At 41.5% G+C, this 22,517-nt stretch overlaps 1 long non-coding RNA gene across 1 annotated transcript; it reads right to left on the bottom strand.

Moving 5' to 3' along the window:
* Nucleotides 1-5,014: 5,014 nt before the first annotated feature.
* LOC104143475 (uncharacterized) lies at nt 5,015-8,524 on the bottom strand. The gene is made up of 3 exons (XR_693922.2): nt 8,372-8,524; nt 6,473-6,538; nt 5,015-5,083 (listed from the first exon to the last, which is right to left on the bottom strand). It is a non-coding gene; the product is annotated as an uncharacterized lncRNA (long non-coding RNA).
* Nucleotides 8,525-22,517: the final 13,993 nt, after the last annotated feature.

The following is a 22,517-nucleotide window of genomic DNA, read 5'->3' as shown; positions in this document are numbered from 1 at the left end:
CAGTGAAATGTTCTTAGAATTTCCTCTTTACTCTGTGAGGAATGAAAATAGCCCAAAATAATGCGGTAGGCAAACTGTATACACCGGGCAATAAACTAAACTTCCTGTCTCTAACAAAAGGCTTCTCTTTATAAAGTGCCAGCACTTTAAACTGCAAAACATTGATATCCAATTCTCCTCTAGCTCTTTAAGAATGTCTTCTGAGAAGTTTGTAGTTTAGGATTTAAATTTTTGAATATTTTTTTAAGAAACATAAGCTGCTGATAGATGAAGAACATAAGCTGTACTGTTTGGGGCCATGGTTTCCAGACTTTTTGGGCAGTAAACTGCTGTCAACCTTTGATTTTTCTTGCATACTGCATGTACAATTACAGAGAAATGCATGTGTAAATTCTACTGTTTCATATGTTTTGTGAGCTGATTACAGACCTAGTCAAGCAAAGTGTTTCATAGTTTGAGCTGTATCAGCTCAGAGATTCTCTTTTCCCTGCCTGATCACACAAATAATTTGTATCTACATGCAGCACCAAATCTACCAGTTTTTGTCACCATAGCAGCTGTAGATGGCAAGGAGTGTTAATTATGTGGAATCTGAGGGGCAATCTAGATTTACAGGCAGGCATAGCTTGAACACCTGTGAACTTCTCAACCTGTGGAGTTTTGGTTCACCGTCTTCAAGAGATACCCTGAGCTGAATTAAACCCTAAACTGGCAAACCAAGAGTTGTCAGGAGCTGCTGGGGAGGGCAGAACGGCTCAATCAGTGCAGAGTGGCAGCACCTGGCAGCTCACAGTGTAAATAGACACACCTGGAGGGGGGGGCTAGCTTTCCTCTCCTTGGAAAGTGCCCTCTGAACTGCTCCTCCAAGAGAAGGTTTGGCTTATGCTTTGGGATGAAGTTTGCGCAGAAAAGAAGCGTGTTCTAGGTTAGTAACCTTGTGGATTGGTTTTCTGTTAAAGAACTGAATTGTCCGAAGATTATATCAATGAGGTCTATGCTTCCTGAGGCTGGGGCAGATGAAGGATTTCTTGCAGTTCCACTGACCTGAGGAGGAGAGAAATTGTAAACTCTATGTTGTGCCCTAGTTGCTGAGAGTGGATTACTTTGTTTTTTCTTGTGCAGCTTATGCTTAGGTTGATACCTAGGAGTTGCAGGACTATATGCTGGCTGGAGGGCTGAGTTGCAAAGGGTAGGTTTGGAGCAGTGGTAATAAGCAGGCTGAGAACAGCTTGGTCTCTAACTGCAAAAAGTTGCTCTTCTGTGCTGTTCTTCAAAGCCTGCTTGCTTGCAGCCTGGGTGCTGGGCTTGGGCTGGCCTCCTGGAGCTCCTGCCGTTCCTGATGTCCTAAAGGTATCCGTATTCTCCTGAGAAAGGCCTTGTGAGCATCACAACCAGATCAGCAAAGGCTCTACATATGGGTAGATCGAAGAAGGATTACTGGAGAATTGTGCTAGTGCTGTACACAAGATGACTCTGGGTAAACACTTAACCTAGCTGCTAACAAGCTTTTTGCTCTTGTTAGAGGAGCTATTGGGGTCTTGTCACAAAAGGACACAAGTGGTAGGAAGGGGTGCTTAATTCCTATGTGCCCTAGGAAAGGCACTGCGTTTGGAAGAGCATGCTGCCCTGCTATGTTTATTTAATTTGCCCGACCTTGCTTCTTTTTATTCTCTCGTTGTGTCATCCCTCCTCAGATATCGTGAGGAGGGAAGATTTCCCTCCATCCTTTCGTTTGTGTCTGTGAAAGACTTGCTGAGGTATTTAAGGAAGATATTAGCATTGCTTTGAGAGGGGGACTATGAAAATGTATTTTCTTCCACTGCTGGAGGTTAAACAGGAGGGTAGAAACTCAATAGGTGCTGCCGCTGTTCCCAGCCGCATGGAAGTGCTAACACCTGGCTTCTGTGAGAGGCAGTAGCTCCTGCGGATTTTGGGGCTGGTGGGAGCGGGAACATTCCCTGAACCGCTGTGACCCCTCGGACGGGCTTGGGGCCACTGTCCAAGGCGGTGGTGCCTGCCTGGGCCCTTGTGCCCTAAGCTGACCCTGTCCTAAGGGATGTGAGGCTTTGTACATCTTGAAGGCCTGCCCGAATGCATTCGCTAGGTGCAGTACTTCTAATTCTCGCCTCAGCAACGCAAATGCCCTAAAAAAGGGTGCCGTAGGCTTTTCACTGGCTTAGGATTCTTGTAGGGAGCTGCCTTGTGCTGGGTCCCTGGGTGCGCTGGCCCCTGGCGGAGGCAGTGTCTCCCTCCTTTGGCTCCACGGGGAGCAGAGCAGTCTGTTTACTCATATTTGTTAAGCTGGGTGCTATTAAGTTATGAGGGTGGCATATGCAGCTGCGCTCTAAAGAGGGAACACTTCACTTCCCTATGCAACTGCATTTCTTCAGACACTATTTAAGGGACCTGCTTTTGACCTCCTGTACACCCGCGTTAACGCGGCTCCGGTGAGAGCTGCTCCCGACTCCCGCACACGCGAGACCAGTTCAGTTTGCAATCTCCTGGTTTAACAGCAAAAGCAACTATCCAGCAGCATTCCTGCTCGACTGAAGTCTTCACGGAGATTCATGTGTTTGGCTCAGCAAGCCTTGACGTTAATCTGCTCTTGGAATATCTATGGGAAAGAACAGCCAAGTGACTGAAGCATATAAGAAATCTTAGTTTGTCTGGCACAGAATAGCCTGCCACCATAAAAGATGAAAACACAAGAGAGGAGGTAGGAGGAGTCCACTCAGCTGTTTCAGCTTTCAACATGCAGTCTGGGCTGGTTTCCTTTTGATTATCAGGGAAAGCTAAGAAAAGTAAAACAATGTTGCTGCTCTGTGAAAGTTACCCTTTAAAACAAGCTCTGTCAACCAATCAACTTGCAGATCAATTGTGAAGGGAGTTAATGGGTGTATTAATGATAAAGAGATAGTATTAATATAGTCTCACAGTGTTTCATATTTAAACGTGGCTTCAAGTTTGTTGCACATAACAGGACAAATATAACTAAGGTGGGGCTGAGCACAAGAGCTGGATTCCAGCCCATTTTAGGAAGCCAAAATAAACACTTACACAAATACAACATTTCACATGGACTTTTGTGCTAATTACCTACAGCTTCTGATACTGATTTTAAAGGGGGAGGGGGGGGTTGGAAGCCCATGAAATATCCAGGAAACATACTGCTGGGAATATTGTGGGCTTTATCCTGATCTTGCTCTTGCTGTGTAAATTATATCTGACTCTTCTGAAGTTCAGCCTCATACTTCTCATCAGTGTGTTGGACTCTTCTTTAAGGGAAACACCAGAAGTTACTGGGTGGAGTGCTAAGTGGGGATCTGGTTGTCGGGCTTCTCCTCATCGCTGCGTGATCTTGGAGCAAATCTCCGTGCCCTTCTCTTTCCTACTTTTGTCCACTGGTGGACAAATTAACTGCACACCTGTCTCTCCCTCCCTTTCTGCTGTTTAGCTTATCTCCTTGCAACTATATGTATTCTACTTTTGTATAGTAAGCTCTGTCTGTGTGTTTTTTGTCCAACTCCAGTGGTCTTGCTTGTTTAGACTGTAAACTCTTTGGGGCAGGCTGTCTACCTTGGTTTGCCTGCTGCCTCTGTTTTATCTTATCCTTTGTAATAATTATTATTGCTAATAGCACGAGATGATTTTCTACCTCAGCTACTACTGTAGGTTTTTGTTTGTTTTGTGTGCCAGGGATGGTCTGCTGCTATAGTGTAATCTCATACTTTACTCTAGTTGAATACAGCACTTAAAGGTTTAGGATCTGTGTTTTTGAAGCTTTTATAATACTTCACACAGCAGGGCTCTAGTTGTCTTTAGAGTCTCAAAGTGCTACTGTTATACTGCTTATAAAGTGGTCATAAAACATGAACATTTAGAGCTACCTTCTATTCTTGGCATGTGCTGTCTTTAAAAAAAATTTCTGCTTGTTGTGGCAGTAGAAGCTCACTGATGTACTTTAAGCTCTGTAGAGATGCTTTAATTACTGTACATCTGAATGGCTGTCACATTAGGAGTTAAAGATCTCTATTTCAAGGAAAGAAGCATTTTTGTGTTTCCAATATAAGCGAGTATGTTTCAGCCTTTCTGCTAAATTCAAACTGTATGGAAGGTCTTAGTCTTATAATAGACTAAGAAGGCAATGTAAAATTAAGTAAAGCTGGGTCTGGTGCCTAAAAATGTTTGGCAAAATTCCCTGGAAAGCCACATTTGAACTTTTCTAATATATATTACAAGGCAGACAAGAATAATTATCTTCTCTTGAAGTTCCCCAAGTGAGAGAAGTGTATTGTAGTGCCCTCTGAAAGAAAATAATATAAGCTGCCAAATGATTATGTTGTGGAATTCTTCCCCACCCCCTGTCTTTTTCACCCATCTGATTGCATGTTAGAGAGGAAGAATATGATATAAATGAAGCTATTCTTTGTAAATTCCTTTTTAAAAGACAAAAGCTAGCACCTTAAAGGAAATTTGCCTGCCAGCATGTGGGGTGGGCATCCCTAGAAAGAACTAAGGCAAGTATTTATAAATGGCTGATGCATAGCGTTGCAGAAGATAAGGCAACCCTTTCTTACTTTGAGCTTTATGTTGTGAATTCTTGGGGAATTCAAGTAATCCTGCTCTGATTATTATTATTTTTTTTCTTCCCTTCTACATGCGGAAGCAGGGATGTAACCGCTGTTGTTATTCGTCTCATTAACCACTATTAAAATGAGCAGTATGTTCTCAGCAGTTGAGCTGAGACAAAACAGGATTAGGTGAGCCTGTAGCAACTGCTGACCCCTTCAAAGGGACCTTGGTGAATGCCAGCTCCCTTTAAAATTGAGTTGTCCCTTTGAAAATCCCTGTACAGATAGATAAAGGTAAGGAAATACCTTTTGAGGAGAGAGTTGTCTTAAAATGTGAAGATCCTTATGGATTCAGTGCAAAGACTTTTATAGGGCCACTTACTAGAGCTTTATTTTCTTTTCAGGCTTTCTGTGCCCTGTTAACAGATACTTACAAGAAAGGATGATTGTGCCAGCATCTTCTGGTGCAGCTTGTCTTGTTCATCATATCCTGCTGATGAGTGTAAAGGTACCTGGAAAAAATAAACCAAGATGTGAATCTTGAAAACTGCAATTTAGTTGCAAACTGCACCATTAACTTGAATGTGTGCAGGGTCAGATCTACAGTGGCTGAGGAAAACCTGTGTCCTGAGCTAGAATTTCGAGAGGGAGGGACACACACATGGGCTCAGGAAATCTGCACGGATATAGAGCATTGAGGGAGAGGCCAGATTCTCTGCTGTTTTAGGCTGAAATCGCTGTTACTTGGATCAGAAAAGCCAAGAATCTTCCTGTAGGAGCTTGAGTGGGTGGTGAAGGTGTGATCCTGCAAGCGAAGAATGAAAGCTAGGAAGAAGTGGAGGGACAGTGAGAGACCTTTTAGCAGCAGTATTTAAAGCAAGAAATGGGATTGCAATGCAGAGTTGCAATGAGGGTGCTGAGGCTGGGCAGCCCAATCCAGGGAATCTGTCAGACTGAGGGACTGCAAGCTGCTCACTGCTTATTATTTATTTTCTTACCAGAGGGTGTGATGTTAGTCTTCTATTTCAATGAGGAGGTGGAAAAGCAGGAGAAAGGTGTTTGTTTAATTTAGCAGAATCTTTTATATGAAATATGTGTACCTAAACCATGTGCACATATATTTAAATGAAGATCAAACATTAATCAAGTGTTCAGGAGAGACTGGTTACATCTCTCGGGAAACATTGGTACACCATTTTCCAAATGAGTGTCCTCATGCCTGGCTATTGCACAGAGATACAGTACAGAAACATCTTCAGAATTAATCTTTAGAAATGCTCTAAAATGAGCTGGATGAAACCAGTAAAACTGTGGTTTCATTTTATGGATAACAAATTGATCCTTGCAATACTTCTCTGCTGCAGTGAAACATGCTGTGACTGTATAACTTTATCTCCTGGTACCAATGGCAATATTCCTGAAGCAGTGTGGAGCTCAGCACGGCCTGATCACCACATATTTATCTTCCTTCTTGGGAAAGTTTCACAGTTGACATCAAGCTCTGTTCTGCAGCATTCAGCATGGGCTGCAGCTGTGTTTTGAGCGTGTATAGCCGTACCATCACCTCATGTTCTGTCTGGGATGTTGGCTAAGGCTTGTCATTCTTGGTTATATGAGAAGACCTGGCCTTATGCGAATTACCACGATTCATGTCGTATGTGGCGTTAGAGGTATAGCAATTATATGTTAACTGCTGTTGTGGACTAACCTCTGCTAGCTCTTGGTGTGTTGATTCCTGTAGACCTCATGTACTAGAGAAGGTGGGGATGATGTGCAGAGGTTGAGAGAGAAGGCTCAGTGGTGATGATGACTGCTGTGAGTCTCTCTTGTCTTCTGCTTGATGGGTAGTGTGTTTTGCAGTGGATGTATGAACAGCAAGGTTTCTTAACAGTTACGCTTACCTCAGAGGGGCCAAAATGCCATGCAGGAGAGTCCAGTTGTTCAGGTGGCTACTTTCACCCCCTTTCCTGTGGAAAACAGCATAGTCAGGTACTTTCCGCCTATACTGAGACCATGCTGTATACCTCCCTTTGCTCCCAACTTCTACTGGCCTAAAGAAGAGAAATTCTGCAGTAAGCCAGGAGTGCAGAAGCTCAGCTGCCTTAGTGGTGCTGCTAGACTGGCTATCGTGCATTTTTCTTTTTTTTAGTTGTTTTTTTGTGTTCCAAGATGTCCTTTTTTTCAAGCTCTGATCTGTCACACTAAACTAGATGAAAACAAGCTACAATGGAAGTGAAAAACATATCATTTTACTGCTGATTGAAAATTAGGACCAGATGGAGCCTCTGAGGCCCTGGGCATTTAATTTACTGGAGTTGGTCACTCCTCTGTGAAACTAGCATCAGTCTGCGTTCTCTGCACATAAGTGATATCTCTGTTTTTGTTTGACATAATTTGTTGAGGAAAATAATGAGATGGATTGTTTTGGTTTTCTTATTTGCATAAACTTTACACACAAGTGATTTACTTTGCAAGCTGCTATGATAGGGTGTCTGGAGTTTACATGGCCAAGAAATTCTCTGGAACAAAGCAATCTAATGAAGTGTTGCTCTGCATCTGGAGACATAGCTTTCTAAATAAACAGGTTGATGCAGCTCAGCAAAGATTGTTGTTTTTTTTCCCTCTATTTGCATGCATATGAGTTTTATCAGTCGTAGCCAGAAAGGAAAGCTGCTTTGCAATGCAACCTACTATTTCTGTTTCTGTGAAGTAAACACACCTTTTCCTAGGGACTGCTTTCTGAAGCATTGCCCGAGACTTTCATTGTGCGATACTCACTGACTCGGCACCTTTTTAGTCTCTGGTCAGGTATACGTACATATCTTGGTTTATTTGGTTGTCCCTCTAGAAGATGGCAGGATTATAATTGAATTCACACAGCTAAATGTAATTATGCTGTGAAAATACAACCTTCTATGCTTTTCAGGCTGACAAAGCAATCTTGCAGATATCCAAAATATTTTGACATAAATCCCCAAACTTTTTTGTACTGTTTTTCAGATCTGCTTCTACCTGTAAAACTACAGTCAGAATACCTGTGACTTCAGAGAATTAATCACAGTCACAAATCACGTAACAGGAGAACCTTCCTTCGTATTTGCATTTGTTTGTAGCCTCTTGTAAGGAGCAAGCTTTGAGGCAGATGTTTGGTGGTTGATCTCCTAAAGGAATTAGGATCTCAAACCATTATAGGAACATGCCTCTAACAGCCTTAGTGATGATTTTATGCACTTTTGGCAAAAAATGAAAACAACTGAAAACCCACGTGTACAACCAGAAATGAGTGAAGTGCATTGAGCTCGACAGGAAATGGAATTTCCATTCCACGTGAAATATGGACACTTTAAAAAATATGATGATTCCCTTTCTAAACCAATATTTCATTTTTTTAAACTCTTGCCAAACAAGTTTCTGTAAAACATTGGTTCAGGAGTGCTGAAACTTATTATTAATATAAAGTCATTTTGCTTTGTTTAGTGTGACTAAGGCAAAGCCAAACTTTATTTAAAAGTACTTAATGAATCAAAGCAGTGAGTGAGGAGGACACTACTGAAATAAAGCATTTGGGCTTTTTCATTTTTAAACATTGTCAAAACTGACACCTTCTGCCCCAAAAGAATAAAGCATTTTTCAGTAGAAATTTCTCACTGAGAGAAATTTGATGAGCCTGAGTAGCAAGTGTTCACACTTAGCCTGGTGTACTGTCAGGTTCTGGCTTGCTGTGATAGTCTATATAGCCCGCTTCATTGCGATAACAGCTCTGAGGCATATGTCTCGCAGCCCCTCATGTCTAGGCTGACCTGGTTGACGAGCGACGACGTTGCTAGCCCGCCTAGGGACCGAGGAGCCTGTGTGTGTTGGGAGGATGTGGAGATGTCCGGCCTGTGGCACGTCACTGGGTGACTTCTATCGCTCTAGCCTAAAGAGCGTGCGGTACTGTTGACAGGACCTGGAATGAGCCATCTGTATGGGGAGAAGGACAGACACCTAAGATAAGGCTGAGGGGAGCGGGAGGGGCGCGATAGTATTAGGAGAAGAATAAATGAGATTTAGGGAACAGCGTGAGAGAGAGAGTCCCTCCACCCCTGAACAAGTGCAAGGTCAATGCTTTTTCACACAATCTAACTTGCCTGGCACGTAGTTGCTGTTACACGTGAGCGTTGCCCTTGTGCACTACCTGCACTTATACATTATGTGATGATATTTGCACAGGACTAACTAGACATCTGGCTAGCTGTATGCATATGTGCCACAGATCTAGTACGTGCTCATGGAATATATATATATATATGTATGTATGTATGGAGCTTGCCCAATGTGCAGGCATGGGGGTGCTCATCTGCTGACCCTCTGGGTACCAAGGAACTCTGTGGCAATCCTCTGTGGTGGTTTGAGAAGGGAACAGGTGACACACCTAGGAGATGTTCGGACTGGGAGGGGACAGACTGATGGCTCTTCAGCCTTCCTACCGTGACTGTATTCCCAACGGTTCTTGTTGATACAGAGCGTGTGTGGAAACTGCACTCGCAGGAGAAAATCAAGCCCAGAGTGCTAGCGTGTGCATAACGCTTTTTAATAGAAAAGCTTGAGAACTGTTTTCTTTTCCCTATGTTCTGGGTAAGTTTAATGTGATCCTTTGTAAAGAAAACAAAAGTCTGGAAACCCAAATCTCCAGGAGACTCTGCTCTATTAGATAATTTGAAAATCCTTAATGATCACACACATAGATCTGAGAGATCTCAGGCACACAGCTGTAGTTTCAGAGCGCTGGCTGTATTTGCCATCTGTCTGTAAGCAAGCAGATCTTGGCTGGGTGTTCTGCTTCATATAGCTGAGTGTTATTCCTCTTGCTCCTCGTCACCTCTAGTCTGGGCTTTCCAAGATGATTAATGGAACCTAAGAGGAATAACCCTTTCCCCTTCCGAAGAAAACTGTATAACGTTGCATCAGTTATTAACTTGGATCAAATTTTGTTTTTTTATGTTTCTTTATAGAGCTGGAACTCCCATCCAGCCTAAAAATGGAGAAGTTCGTTTCCATTCGGTAGCATTAGAATTATTTGTGCGTCTGTCTTACCTCCCAGATCTATGCAAGTATGTCACTTTCTTTTTGCCTTTTCACCAAATAAAAGCTGAATTTATATTTTACTAATATGGCACTCCTAGAATCTCTTCAAACTAGCCAAAAAGTAAAATGGCTAATCACTGTGAATCTATCCTCGGTCTCCTGTTTGCCAGTGGTTAAAAGAACGTTATTTGGGTAGAGGAATAAACTTTTAGTTTTTGTTACAGCCTGTGAACATCTTGGACTGAAAGCTTTAAGGGTGCTGTGATGTTCTACCACATATATACACTCTACCCAGTGAGTTTTGAAATAGACTTTTTGAGGACTGCATTTACAATACGCAGTGAAATCAGGGGCTGCTGGCAATGGGATGCCAACCCCTCCCTTCTCCTGGGCTAAAGTGTGTGGTTTGAGTTTGATGGTGAGATTTATTTATTTATTTTAAAAGCAATGTGCTTAGCTTCTTCATTACTATGGCATCAATGGAAACACAGCATTGTTCATAATTTTGCTTTTGATTATCTTCAGGGGTTTAGATCAGGCCCTAAATAATTTGTAAAGGACTAACTTATTAATATGGCAGCAACTGAGGAATTGCTGGCTGTGGTGTTTTGTTAAGGGATATGTTTATGTCGATTTTTGAGATCAATTACGTTGATTCATTTAAGTGAAGGGTATATGGGGAACCGTGTGCCTATGGCCAGATTGTGAACCAGTTCACACTTCTCTAAGGTAGTAATATTTCATCTGTACTGAATTAGCATCTCCAGAGTTAAAGGAGAATCTTCCTTCCTTAGCACATTCATTATTTACAAGCTAACTTGTTTGTAAAGCCAAACAAAAACTTGAAATGTTGAGTTGTTAGTAAAGCAAGTATTCAGATAGTCTGACACCTGATCTAATTCAAACGACTTCATTTGTTTTCAAATTGCTGACTTAACATTTTTCTTCGGTTTTTTGAAGAACTAAAGTGTAACAAAAATTGGAAACGCGTCTTACGTCTTTCAAGGGAAACATGACAACTTAGAGCATACTTTTCTTTCAGTGGTAGAACTTTTCAATAGAGAGAATTCTGTTATTCTTGCAAGGCCACCTTCATGGTAAAAACTTCTATAGCAGTGCCAACAAGACTTGTGTGCTGTGACATGGTGGGTACATTTTTCAGCTTATATGTGTTGCTTTTTTCACCGGAAGTGCTTCTGTAGTTTGTTTCTTTTTATTTTATCTTTTTGCTTGTGACAATTATTTATTATTAAAATGCTTACATCAACAGAGGAATTAATGCTCAGTAATTTCCAAGGAAATTGGCTTTGGCTTTGTTAATAATCTGGTGCAGTAGGATCGTATCAGTAGATCAAAGCAGTAGAAGCTGAGCCCCTTGCATCCTTGCTTTGTTGCTGGGTGGGGATATAAATCTGCACTGAATTTAGCCTCATCCTCTTGACTGAATATATCCCCATGCATGTGGTCCAAAACTGTCCTAGGAACCCAAAGCAGGTTTAGACCCTTATCTTCATACGAGAGGCAGGGGTATATTTGGTGTGTAGCTGGAGGAGAGCTTTTCTTTTAGTTCCCCGCAAAAGGCATTTGGCATGTGTACCACGCTAAGCCTGTTCAGTAAAGCAAGCTCACATGTTATAAGCAGGGACAGTTAGTGGATTTGCTTGAAGATTGCATTGGTTCTCTGAACACGTATGCTAACGGGGATACAACGTCTGATACTCACTAGTGCACCCTCCCGTGCATTGACCAAAGCCTTTATGGGCACTTGCTTGATGTGGGTTTTGAAATCTCATAACAGTAATTCCTAAAAGCTACAGTTGCTGGGGCTTTATTGTGCAGACCCACAAGGTGTCTTCACTGTACAGGGAGTCTATACGATGGATGCTCAGGTTGGTTTTGCCAAATGCGAGCAGGGTCCTGTTTGCTTTTGCTTTCCATGGTCGCATCTGCCTGCATGTGACAAACGACAACTTGTGCTCGGGCTTTTCTCCTGTCATTTGGGGGATAACTTGTCTGTCATTTGGAAAGAACTGAAGAAACGGAGAACCGTCAGTACTTGAATGATTCTTCCCTGTCCTGTTCTGCTTGTTCTCATGGCTGAATTTAGCCTACTTAAAAGCAAGGCTTAGGCAATAAACTGAACCTCCAGCTGCCTAAGTTGTCATGGGCTTTAAAAGCTTTTAGAATTGTATATAAGTTTTTCTGTCTAAATAGTAAGTGTTTGAACTCAGGTGTTGTGTCTGTCCACAGTTCACTATGAAATAAAGATAAGTGTTGTCACAGACCCTGCCTCAAGGCATTTATAGTCTGAAACAGGTGGAGGAGGAGGGTGAGGGTGACTCACTCGAGAGCAGCACTGTGAACTAGCAGCATAGCTGGACGTAGACCTTGTATTTTCTGGCTCTTAATTCCATGGTCTTCATGTTGGCCGATCTTGTTCTTCTGTCTCTAAAATTTAGCAGAATTGGTCTTTTAAAGAGCTTTTTTGGACTGCCTCCTTTTTTCCCTACTTCATTAACATGACCTGATCAATGCTGATTACCAGTGCTCATCTGCCATGCTTCCCGATTATTTTTGTACTGTGGTCTTTACTGAGGGTTCAGTTACTGACTGTCTCATCCTTGAACAAGGCTATCTTGGCCATTAGCGATTGTCCTGAGTGGTCATGGTCCAGAACCTTAGCCTCTTTGTCCAAACGTCAGGAAGTTCATTAGCTGCTCCTCTGTGCATCGACACATCTTTCCCCTTCCTTGCCACTGCTTTGACATTGGGGGAGCAGGATGTGAGTGCTTGCTTATATGCTGTTGCTTTCTCTGCTGGACAAATGCAAGAGCTGGAAATTGAATTTTGCCCTTCTGCACTGCTGAAGACATAGGCCTCCTGTTGGTAGCTACCACACACAGTAGCAGGGACCCATATAAGTTCTCAGGAGGCTCTCTGTGGAGGCCTTGTGCAGTAGGAGGAAGGAAAGGGGGTGGAGCAGAAAATGTGGATTCATTTTCTCACTCTGCAACAGCCTTCCTGGGTGGCCTTGAACATATCACTTAGATCTTTCCCCTCTTTCCTGCCCCTCCTTTTCCTCCCTATGCTTCAGTCTCCACCTGCGAAATGAGGATTGTGCCCTTCCTCTGGCTTATCTATGAAGGTGGTCATTTCTCCACAGCAGATACTTTCTGCAGAGGGCTACAGTACTGAAATCAGTGAGGCTGATCTTGACAGTGAACTTGAGGGTTAAGGTAACATGTGTAAAACAAAAATGCTTAAAAGCCAGAATTTACAGCAGGCTTCCAGAGTGGGCGTTTCAGAGTTCCTCAAGAGCATGTATCAGCGAGGCTTGAGATTAATCACTTATGATATAGGAAATTCCAGTTTTAAATCCATGTTTAAATCACGGAATCAGTGGCTTGACTTTCAGAAGTGCTGAGCACCCAGAAGTTTGCAGTGAACGCAGAAATGAGTTTGGGGCACCCAGCATTTTCTTGCGGTCTAATCAGATTTAGAGATGAGATCGCCTCACTTAAGGTGCTGGGGATTTGGAGTGGGGAGAGGCTGTGTGTAAGGTTTTTTCTTTATTCATTTTTTTCTTCTTTAAACTGCTGCTCCAGTTTAAAATGTAACTTGTTCACAAGGACAAAGTGCATGTACTAAGTGACTTGGTTTCATCAGTGGATTCCAGACTGCCAGATACATTTGGTGGTCTTGGTTACTGTCCAGCAGAAAAAGTCCCAGAGACCTGACAGTGTGCGTATATATTTTCACACATAGATATTCTGGCATTTTAGCTAATTGGCTGTGTTTGCTCAGTAGAAATGTGGAGTGAGCTGTTGCAGGAGCGAGGGGGTGGTCCCAGCAGGTCAGAGTTCAGGTTACTGGTAGGGCAGGGTGGGGAAGTTTGGATTGCAGCTGCTTACACAGAATTTGACCTCAGATTAACCAGACAGCTTCGGTTTCCACTGCTGCTGTCCCAAAGCCTCCATGAGCAAAAAAAAAAAAAAAAAAAAAAAAAAAAAAACCCAAAGTACAATGAAAGAAAATAGACTCTTGGAATTCATACAAAGCAAGGAGGAAAAACTTAAAATGAAGAATCATCTTTTTCTTTAACTAGTACCTGCTGACAGCTGGAAGTAAATGTTAGATACTCTGAGGCTAGTCCCACAATGGCGCGCACGTATGTCAGTGTTAAACAGGTTAGGCCAGATCACGTACTGATGTTAATCAACAGACCTCTGTTGAAGTTATGCCAGTTGAAGTTACATCAGTTGAGGATATAATCCCTGAAAGCAGTAATTTACTGTTTTATTCCCTTTAAAGCTTAAACCCATCTCCTTAATCTTCTTACTCTGAAAGCAGAGCTGTTCACTGTCAGAGAACTGGTTCATAGGAACGGGAAGATTTTATTAAATATTAAGCATTCAGCATTTGCCCTAACTGAAAGTCTTGACTTCATTCAGTCCTGATTGAAAATGACAGTGGAGAACATATGCTGGCCTTGCCAGACCCGATACTGTAGGGCAGCAAACTGTTTTTCGAGCAGTGGTGAATCTCCCTTTTTCAGAACTGGTCTTACTGAGTATCTGTAATCAAGGACAGACCTGCAGAGAGGCTCTAATGTGGCTTGCCTTTCAGAAAGTGCTGAGTATTGAGTGCAAACCTTTCTTTGAAAAATTTATTTTCAGTTTCATACTAGGAGCGTCTGGGTGCCAGGCAATTTGAAAAATGAGTCTCTGAGTGCCTTTGGAAATATGTTTCCACAAAGGCAAATTCTATATATGCATAGGCAGTTTTATTTATTCATTTATTTTAACATTACTGCAAGTGGAGAACGGTGATGTAACCGCTTTCAAAGAAGCGGGGAATTATACTAAAACCATGCTTGGTCCTTGCGATGAACTGAAGCTGAACCTTTTGTGTATTTTGAAGAAGATTTAAAAAAAAGAAGCTCTGTTTTTCTCATGCTTTTTGTATGTCTGTGCACTTTCTGTTAAGTTAAAAACTATCAAAAACATTTTGAAGCAGTTGTTAATCTTCTGGCTTTATCAAAAGGAAGAAGTAGCACACATTTTATTAGCCAATTCAAATTTCATTAGACTTGAGCCCATCAGGCTTAATTTTTTTGGATAAGGATCTATGAAGCTTCCAAAATTCCCTCAATGAAATCGGATATTGATCCCATAGACTGCCTGTCATAGCCCAGCGGACTTCATGCATAAATACTAGAGTAGTCCCCATAAGATATTTAAATAATATTTTGGGAAGATATTACGAGACATGGTCAATAGCATACATCAGACCTGACCCTTAGCCTCACAGTTTCTGAGAGCACGTTAGGTGTTACTTAAGATTTTGCTCCTTCCAACAAGTACTGTGCAAAATTGAATCTCTTTTTTTTTTGTGAGAGGAAATCATTATTTGACAAGAAATGCAGTAAAATGAATCATTCCTTAGAAAGACATGGTCGTTTATGACATCCTAGTGCCATGGACTGAAGTATTTTCTTAAACTTTGTAGAAACTGTTAGTATCATTGCAAAAGGAACCTGTTGATCACAAACTACAAATGGCAAATTTCTGATAGTTTTTGTCAGTAGCCAAAACACCTGATTCTAGTTTCTCTAAGTTCAGAGATAAAATTTCCATTGATTTCAGTACACAGAAGACTTATTGAAAATAATTTTTCCCTCTCTCCTTTTGGGCTGAGTTTTTCTTCTCTTAAGCTCTGTTCTGTAAATAGTGCAGAGGTGGGGGGGGAAATACTCAAATGGAAAAGCTTATAGGTAAGACTCTGAATTCAGTTGCTAGGAACATATTTTTACCTTGCTATGGCTGCAGGCTTCTCCAAAGTTTCCTTTAGCAGTCATTAAGGAGAGGAAAGGTGGAATAAGTGCAGTTGTGAAAGATATCTAAGGCAAGAGTTTCCCATTCCCACAAAGAAAGGAGTTAGGTGCCTCTTCTCCTGTCTGGGTAGATCTGGGTGAGATTTTGATGTGCCTGTGACTAGAGGGACGGTCTACAGCTGCCTCCTGCTCTCCCTCCTTCCTCAGTGTCAGGAGTGGCCAACCCATGAACATGGAGTAAAACACAGAGCAGCAGCTCCACAGGGGCTCGCTCCCGTAGAAGCAGGCATGCCTCCAAAGGAGGGTGACTCACTGTTGTTGGGGAGACGGATCTCAGAGCAGGCTTTGAAAGGTCAGCCCAGGCTCTTACAGAATGGCTTAAATAATGACAGGTCTAGCAATAGGCTTTCAAAACCAGCTTGCACCTAGCTGTGATCTACTCAAAGCCCAAAATAAAGCTTTTCTGCACTTGTTTTGGCCAATGCACAATAGTTGTAGATATTCCATCTTTTCTAGTTCTCCTAAGCCTTTATTTTTTGTCACTTGTGTTCACATTGAGTGGTTTATTTCTCACTTGGGGTTAATCATATAACTATAAATTAAAATCTGTCTCTTCCTCTATGTCTTAATTACTTATAAGTGGAAGAATTGATTTTTGCCCCCACCACCTTCTTAACCTGTCTCCATTTGTGTTTATGTGCAACCATCGTTTTAGCGAATGAAAGGGCAAAGGTGATGGCAATTTACTTTACCATAGATGGCAGGTAATTTATAAGAGCCCTTCTGCCTGGCCTGTTCCCACTTTTTAAATAGCTGTGTCTCTATGTAAAGATTCATTTAAGGCTTCAGATGTCAAGCAATGAAGGGGAATAAGCAATTTGTGTTTTGGTCAAAATTATTAAGAAAATGCTTAACATTTGTACTTTAAAAATAAAAAAAGGTAATTTCCTGTGTTAAGGAACTGTGGTGCTGAACTGTTATGTTTGTTTGCAGTGACTGAGACAAAGCTAGAAAAATTCTAGATGGAAAATCCATGATCTAAATAAATTACTCATCCCTGCATCTCAGTGTGATGACATAACATTGCAAAATATATTAAAACAAAGCAAATCACATTTTGCTGCCTTCCTCCCTTATTGCTATTTAATTCAGTAACATCTTCCTTCCCATGACTTGTTCTGCTATCTTCAGTGTGGCAAGTTTAGCATGAATTTTCTCCCTTCAGCATGAGTGGAATGATTAGATCTGCTCCAATCTGGTAAATTGTTCCAGTATGTTAGAAGTGAGTTCTTCCTCCTCCTCCTATTCCCCCGCCATGTTTTCAGCATAGCTGCTGTAATGGCCCAGCCTCTGCAAAGCATCCTAACGTACACCTAGCACCAGGTTTTTGGACTGAACTTGGATATATATTCATAGATGAGCACTTTCCTGTGTGCCTCACTGAAAGTACATGCTGAGAGCTTTTGCTGCGTTCAGGTTTGTGGCATTTTTGTTTATGCAGACTAGAAATAAGGTCTGAACGTGAAACTTGCTGGGTGAAGTCCCAGGCCCACAAACCATCCAACTTAGTTCGGAAGGGTTGTTGTGGAAGCTGCCACATGTAAAATATCCATGGGGAGAGGCGCTAATTGTTTGTGTAGAACCATGCCTGACCTTTACCTTGTGCTGCAAAGTGCTTTTCAGGGGAAAATGTCTGACATGATATATCAAGCTTTAAGTTGCTTTTAAAGTCTAAATTTACTAGCTGTTTGTGTACAGGATGTAAAGCTTTTGAGACTTTAACATGACAAACTGTAAAATTCCCAATGTTTAGTTATTCTGGCCTCAGATGTGTTAGACGCACTTTGCATCAGAAACAAAAATTAAACTTTTGAAACTAAAGTTTGTAGTAGTGCTGTTATTTCAGCCAAAAATAATTCCTCTGTAAATGAAGAATAAGTAGTTTATTGATAGACTTTTGCTATTGTCTTCTCTGTCTTTGTTTAATGTGTTTGAATGTTGATTCATGCTAAATTATGTACATGTTAAGTGATAAATTATGTAATGTTCCAATATGGTGGGAATTAATAGTGGAACTGCCTTAATTTGCTCTTTTGTTTCTTGCCATAAAACCCATTAAATCTCTCTGTTATGTAGATGGCTTTGTCAAACAGAGTATTCATAAGAAAGAATGATGGGGCAGGGGGAGAAACCCTGAACCCCAGACCAAACACAGCTTTGCTCCCTTTGGACAGATGGTGAGGGCTGAACCTTCATGAATTTGTTATTGACCTAATTGAAATCACATTTAGGTATTGTTCTTGAGCTGTGCTCGGATGGGGGGCGATGAGTGGAGGGAGAAGAGATGCACCGTAAAAATGTGGCGCTGTGAAAATCCTGCAGAAGGTTAAGGGGGATTCCAGCACCTCCTGGGCCACCACCACTACCCGGCTGCCCTGGGGTCACGCACGGGCAAGCACTTTGCAGCTGCACCACTTCTCCTCCCTTTTCCCAGTGGAAATTATTACAGGGAATGGATTGCTTCAAGTAGTGTAGTTGAAGCCTGGGAAAACATACGCTGCTTCTGAGTGGTTTGTAGTGCAGCAAATTAGAGGCAGGTCTCGCAGTTGCAATACCCGTTAAATTAAATACATTGGGTCTGTAAGTTTGCGGAGTGTTATTTCAGCATAAGGGCTGTCCTCTCTCACTAGCTGCTGATTGAGGGGACAGTAATAGTGGGTGGGGAGAAGAACAGCTTTAATTTCTAGGACAGGCTGTGAAGGTGATGCTCAAGGATGTTCTCTTGATTGTACAGCTGGGTATGATATGGAAATGTGGTTTAATCATACATGCTGGCAAAATTCCCAGTGGCATTAAAGGAGCAAGTGCATACATCTATACCCATCTGTGTCTTGCATGTTGCAGAAATAGTTTTACAAAGGTCTGGAATTTTTTCTGTTTAGTAGTGTTTAGCTGTGATACTTGTCCACTTTTAGTCTTAATCTAAAGAGTGTCCTTCCAGAAATGTCCATGTTGAACATGTTACCTTACCATGCTTCTGGTGTACACCAGAAGCTAGAAATGAGGTCATGGCCGTTCTTGCAGGATTGTGCAATGCAAGAGTTCAGCAGCTCAGTTTACTTCCTTTCCTCTCCAGGAAAGTTATTCCGTAGCTCTATGGAGTTTAGACTTTGCACTTAAAAACAGCATTCTTTCTTTAGTTAACTATCTTTTGATTATTAATCATCAGGAATGGTGCTATTCCTGCCAAAAAAGTGAGCTTAGGTTTAAAGAACGTTAGAGGTTCTGGTGTCTCTAATTTCAAAATTCATAGCATTGTTTAGTCCTCTGGAGTGCCAGTGGTATGTACGGGTAAAGAGCAGAGGAAGTAAATTGCCCTTTTATCCCAGGGATGAAGAATGCTATGTTATGTTATTTATGAAAGACTGACTTTTTCATTTTTATTACGTCTTATACCAATGCAATGTGTTTTACGTGGAACCTTTCTGTTCTGTTGCATTTTCGGAATCGGTTAATGACAAGAACACACGTTAATTAAGTATAAATGATATAATAGTAACAGATTACATGCCCTTTGAAGATGATCCTGTCTCCTTAGTATATGTGTGTATGCGTTATCATTGTAGGGTCCTTGTGTGACTGGTGTTGCAATATGAAGAATAGTATTACTTGTGCAGATTAAGACATAGAAAAGATTTTTTTTTTTCAAAATTCTTAACGGGATTCTTTTGTCTGGAAAAATAACTGATAGGACTTTTGAGTTCTGATTTCAGATTTTCAAGCTTCGTTCACTTACTGATTTCTCCTTTTCTTCTCCTTGTCTTTTGCTCCTTCGTTCCTTCCACCTATTACCCTTCTTCTGCTAGTCAGAAAATGACAGAAAGATTAGAATCAAAAAAGCGTTCCAAAGATTAAATAGTTCATTTTCCCCTCTTTGCAAAAAACGTGCCTTAAGAAAGCCAGGCTGCTCATGTTCTCGCTGCTGTGATCAGCTGTATGTAGGCACGCGTAGCAGTTCTTCCTAAAGCTGTGACAGCAATGTGGAAATTCTGTCTCACTAGAACAATACAGTTGCTTCAGCTTGCTTTGCCTGTTAAAAATGCAGGGATACCAAGGAGGAAATAATTAAATTTGGGAATTAGTTGCCTAACATGTAATTAATTCCAGGAATAGCTAGAATTATTATCTATTGTCTTTTCAATTGATCATCTTTCAAGCACTGTGAATATGGGGGTGAGGAATAAAGCTGTCACTCTTGTGCAGAAACCCATTCAGCAAAATGTAGAGGGAAATTAAGACTAGTGATGGAGAGTGAGGTTACAGATTATCAATTAATGAAAAAGTATCTTACAGGAGTGTTTTAAAGATCACAACGCTCTCTGACTAGATGTCCATGTAAGAACTCTTCTCCCCCCTCCCCCCCCCCCCTTTGGTCATTGCAAGATGAAGCTTGTAAAACCTCTTGATGGCATTTTGACCCTTATATTGTAGGCTTCATAGAAGACCTTTTGAGCCCATTTCTGATGGGATGGTGCGGTAGTCTTGACGTAGAACTATGCCATTTGTTTCTTAAAGCAAGCATAGCAGATGTCCAAAGGCACATGGTCTCTTAAGTAGTGCTTTTATTCAGAGGGAGGGGGGAAAAAAAGGGAAGGGGACAAGAAATAAATAAAACCTGCACTGTATTAACATTAACCCCTTAGTATGGAAAACTTGCAACTCTAGAGTGAGAATGATTAAATAAATTCTGTGTTCTGAATATGTTCTTGCAGGGTGTTTTGCATCCTTCAGGCTTGCTTTCTGACTAGTGAGTATGAGTAACTGTCAGGGTTGCATGACTTCCATGCAGTGCCTGTGGAGCCTTTGAAATTTTTGTTTCTTTTCACAAACGTTGAGGTGCTTTCAAGGTCTTTGCTGTTAGCAACTGCTTCTCTCGGGATTTTCCCAGACTTCCCTCGTGCTCTTTACATGCCACCCAGCGACAGCAGCTGCACCCATCCTGCCTGCTAGAAGCTTCTTCCTGTGAAGTATGCTCAGTTATTCTCAGGATAGAAGCAATCTTCCGACTGCCCTGAAGAACCCACCTGACCTCCAACCCAGCAAGGTTTACAGCAATGTAAACATGTTTTGATCCTCCAAACAGTTTCTTTTTTAACAGCCTATGCAATACATAGTGTTGAAACAACAAATTGGAGGCAAATTAAGTATTTTTTCCATCTGTTACATAATCTGCAAGTCTTTCAGAGGCAACAAATGAGATCTCGTTGCATTTGAATGGTGAATTGGAAAGAAAGCAATGAACTGACCAGATTCATATGAAAGCATGAATAGGTGCAAGGACATGGGAGTAAGGGATTGAGGGGGGGCCTCCGTAGATCTCCTGTGTGTAGGACGTACTGTGAGAGGGATCCTGTACTGGGAAAGCTGCTGAATTTGCTTACTGTGGGAGCCAAGACGATAGCTACAGAAAGGTGCCTGATGATATAAAACATGGCACACTCAGCAAGAGGTTTAAAGTGGGAGGTTAAATGAGTGTCTGCAAACTGGCCTTAGGCTCTAGCTAGAAATAAGGGAACTAACTGCTATCCTGAATTTCCTGACAGCTCATCGAAAGCCAGAGATATGAGGTGGAGATATCTGGGTAGATTGCTGGCTAAGCTGACACATGCACTTATTCTGAAGTTATTATGAAGAATAGGAAGCTTAATTTACTGTGCTTGTTGTCCAAGTCCCAGACACAGGAGGAGCACAAGGATTTGGGGTACGGTGTATGTGGTGTTTGAGTGGTGCATTCCACAGCAGATGGTGGTGTCATCGGGGCCCGTTGTTGGCCCTGCTGAGAGGTGTTTCTGAAGGTGGCTGGTTGTGGGTGGGTGTGTGTTGTTTTTTTTTTTTTTTGGTTTTAACGCTCAGCTGAAATCTTAGATGCTGTTTGGTCTCTGTCATGCAGAAAACTTTACTCTATTTTCTATTGGTGAGACAGTACACATGGTCCTTGGAGAGAGAGAGAGAGAGATGAATTTGGTTATGGATAGAAAATATCAATTCAGAAGTTCTCATGGGCAACCCATTCATTTTTAGGTCCTGTCACCCAGTTTATTAGGTTTTTAGATTTTCATTATTGTCCTGGGGTGGGGGAGAACAGTTAACTTGACTTTTTTCAAAGAATGTTTTGGGGTGTGTGTGTGTATTTATATGTACATACAGTCTGTGCAGAAAGAATAATGAACTCATGGATTCCCTCCTCTTCTATATTACTAATAGGTGCGGTGATGTTTTGTCTGGAAAACTACTGTTCTTAAAATCTGTGCATTAAGAGTCGAATGTTGGCAGGGACTGCTTAATGCATAGGAGACTGCCTTAGAATCTAATATCAGAATTTCTGTTTAGCTCCAATTCCAGCTCTTCTATAGGTTTCCTTTTATGACCTGAATAAACCAGTTGATCTCTCTTCCTCCATTTCCCATATTGTCTGTTTTCTACATGTTCTTTTTCATTCGCCTTCTTGAGTGGTAAGATGTTTTGAGGGTCTTTAGTGGAATTTGGAAAGAAAGCAGCTCTAGTGTGCGATGTGGGTGGGTATTGTTAGTGCTACTCGCTCTTTTCCCCCAAGATACACCAGTCATTTATTAGAGATTTGGTAGAGTCCCTGCTTCCGGAAAATCAGATCTCTGGTACATACTGAGCAACAGTTAATTCAGTATAGATATTGTAAACTGAGAGAAACTTCCCTTGTTGCTTGCAACAGCTTTCCCATTGGAAACATCTTAAAAATAATGACAATGCGGTTTTCTTAAAGACTAAACTTTACTCACTTGCACCAGTGGTGAGACTGTTTATAACAGCTCCATCCAGTGGCTCCTGCTATAATATGAATATAAGGCTTGGTTTGCAGGGGTTCAAGACCTTCAGGGCTGAAAAAATGCTACTTTAATACATATCGTTTGACAGTTATCACCCTGCAGAAGAAAGCATAACTACTTGAAAAATAAAAGATGTAGTGTTTACGTTTTTGCAGTTAGTTGTGAGGAATTATTCTCACTTTT

Source organism: Struthio camelus, chromosome 3 (assembly GCF_040807025.1).
Source record: "Struthio camelus isolate bStrCam1 chromosome 3, bStrCam1.hap1, whole genome shotgun sequence".
NCBI classification, from domain to species: Eukaryota; Metazoa; Chordata; class Aves; order Struthioniformes; family Struthionidae; genus Struthio; species Struthio camelus.
This window is presented reverse-complemented; position numbering and strand designations above follow the sequence as displayed.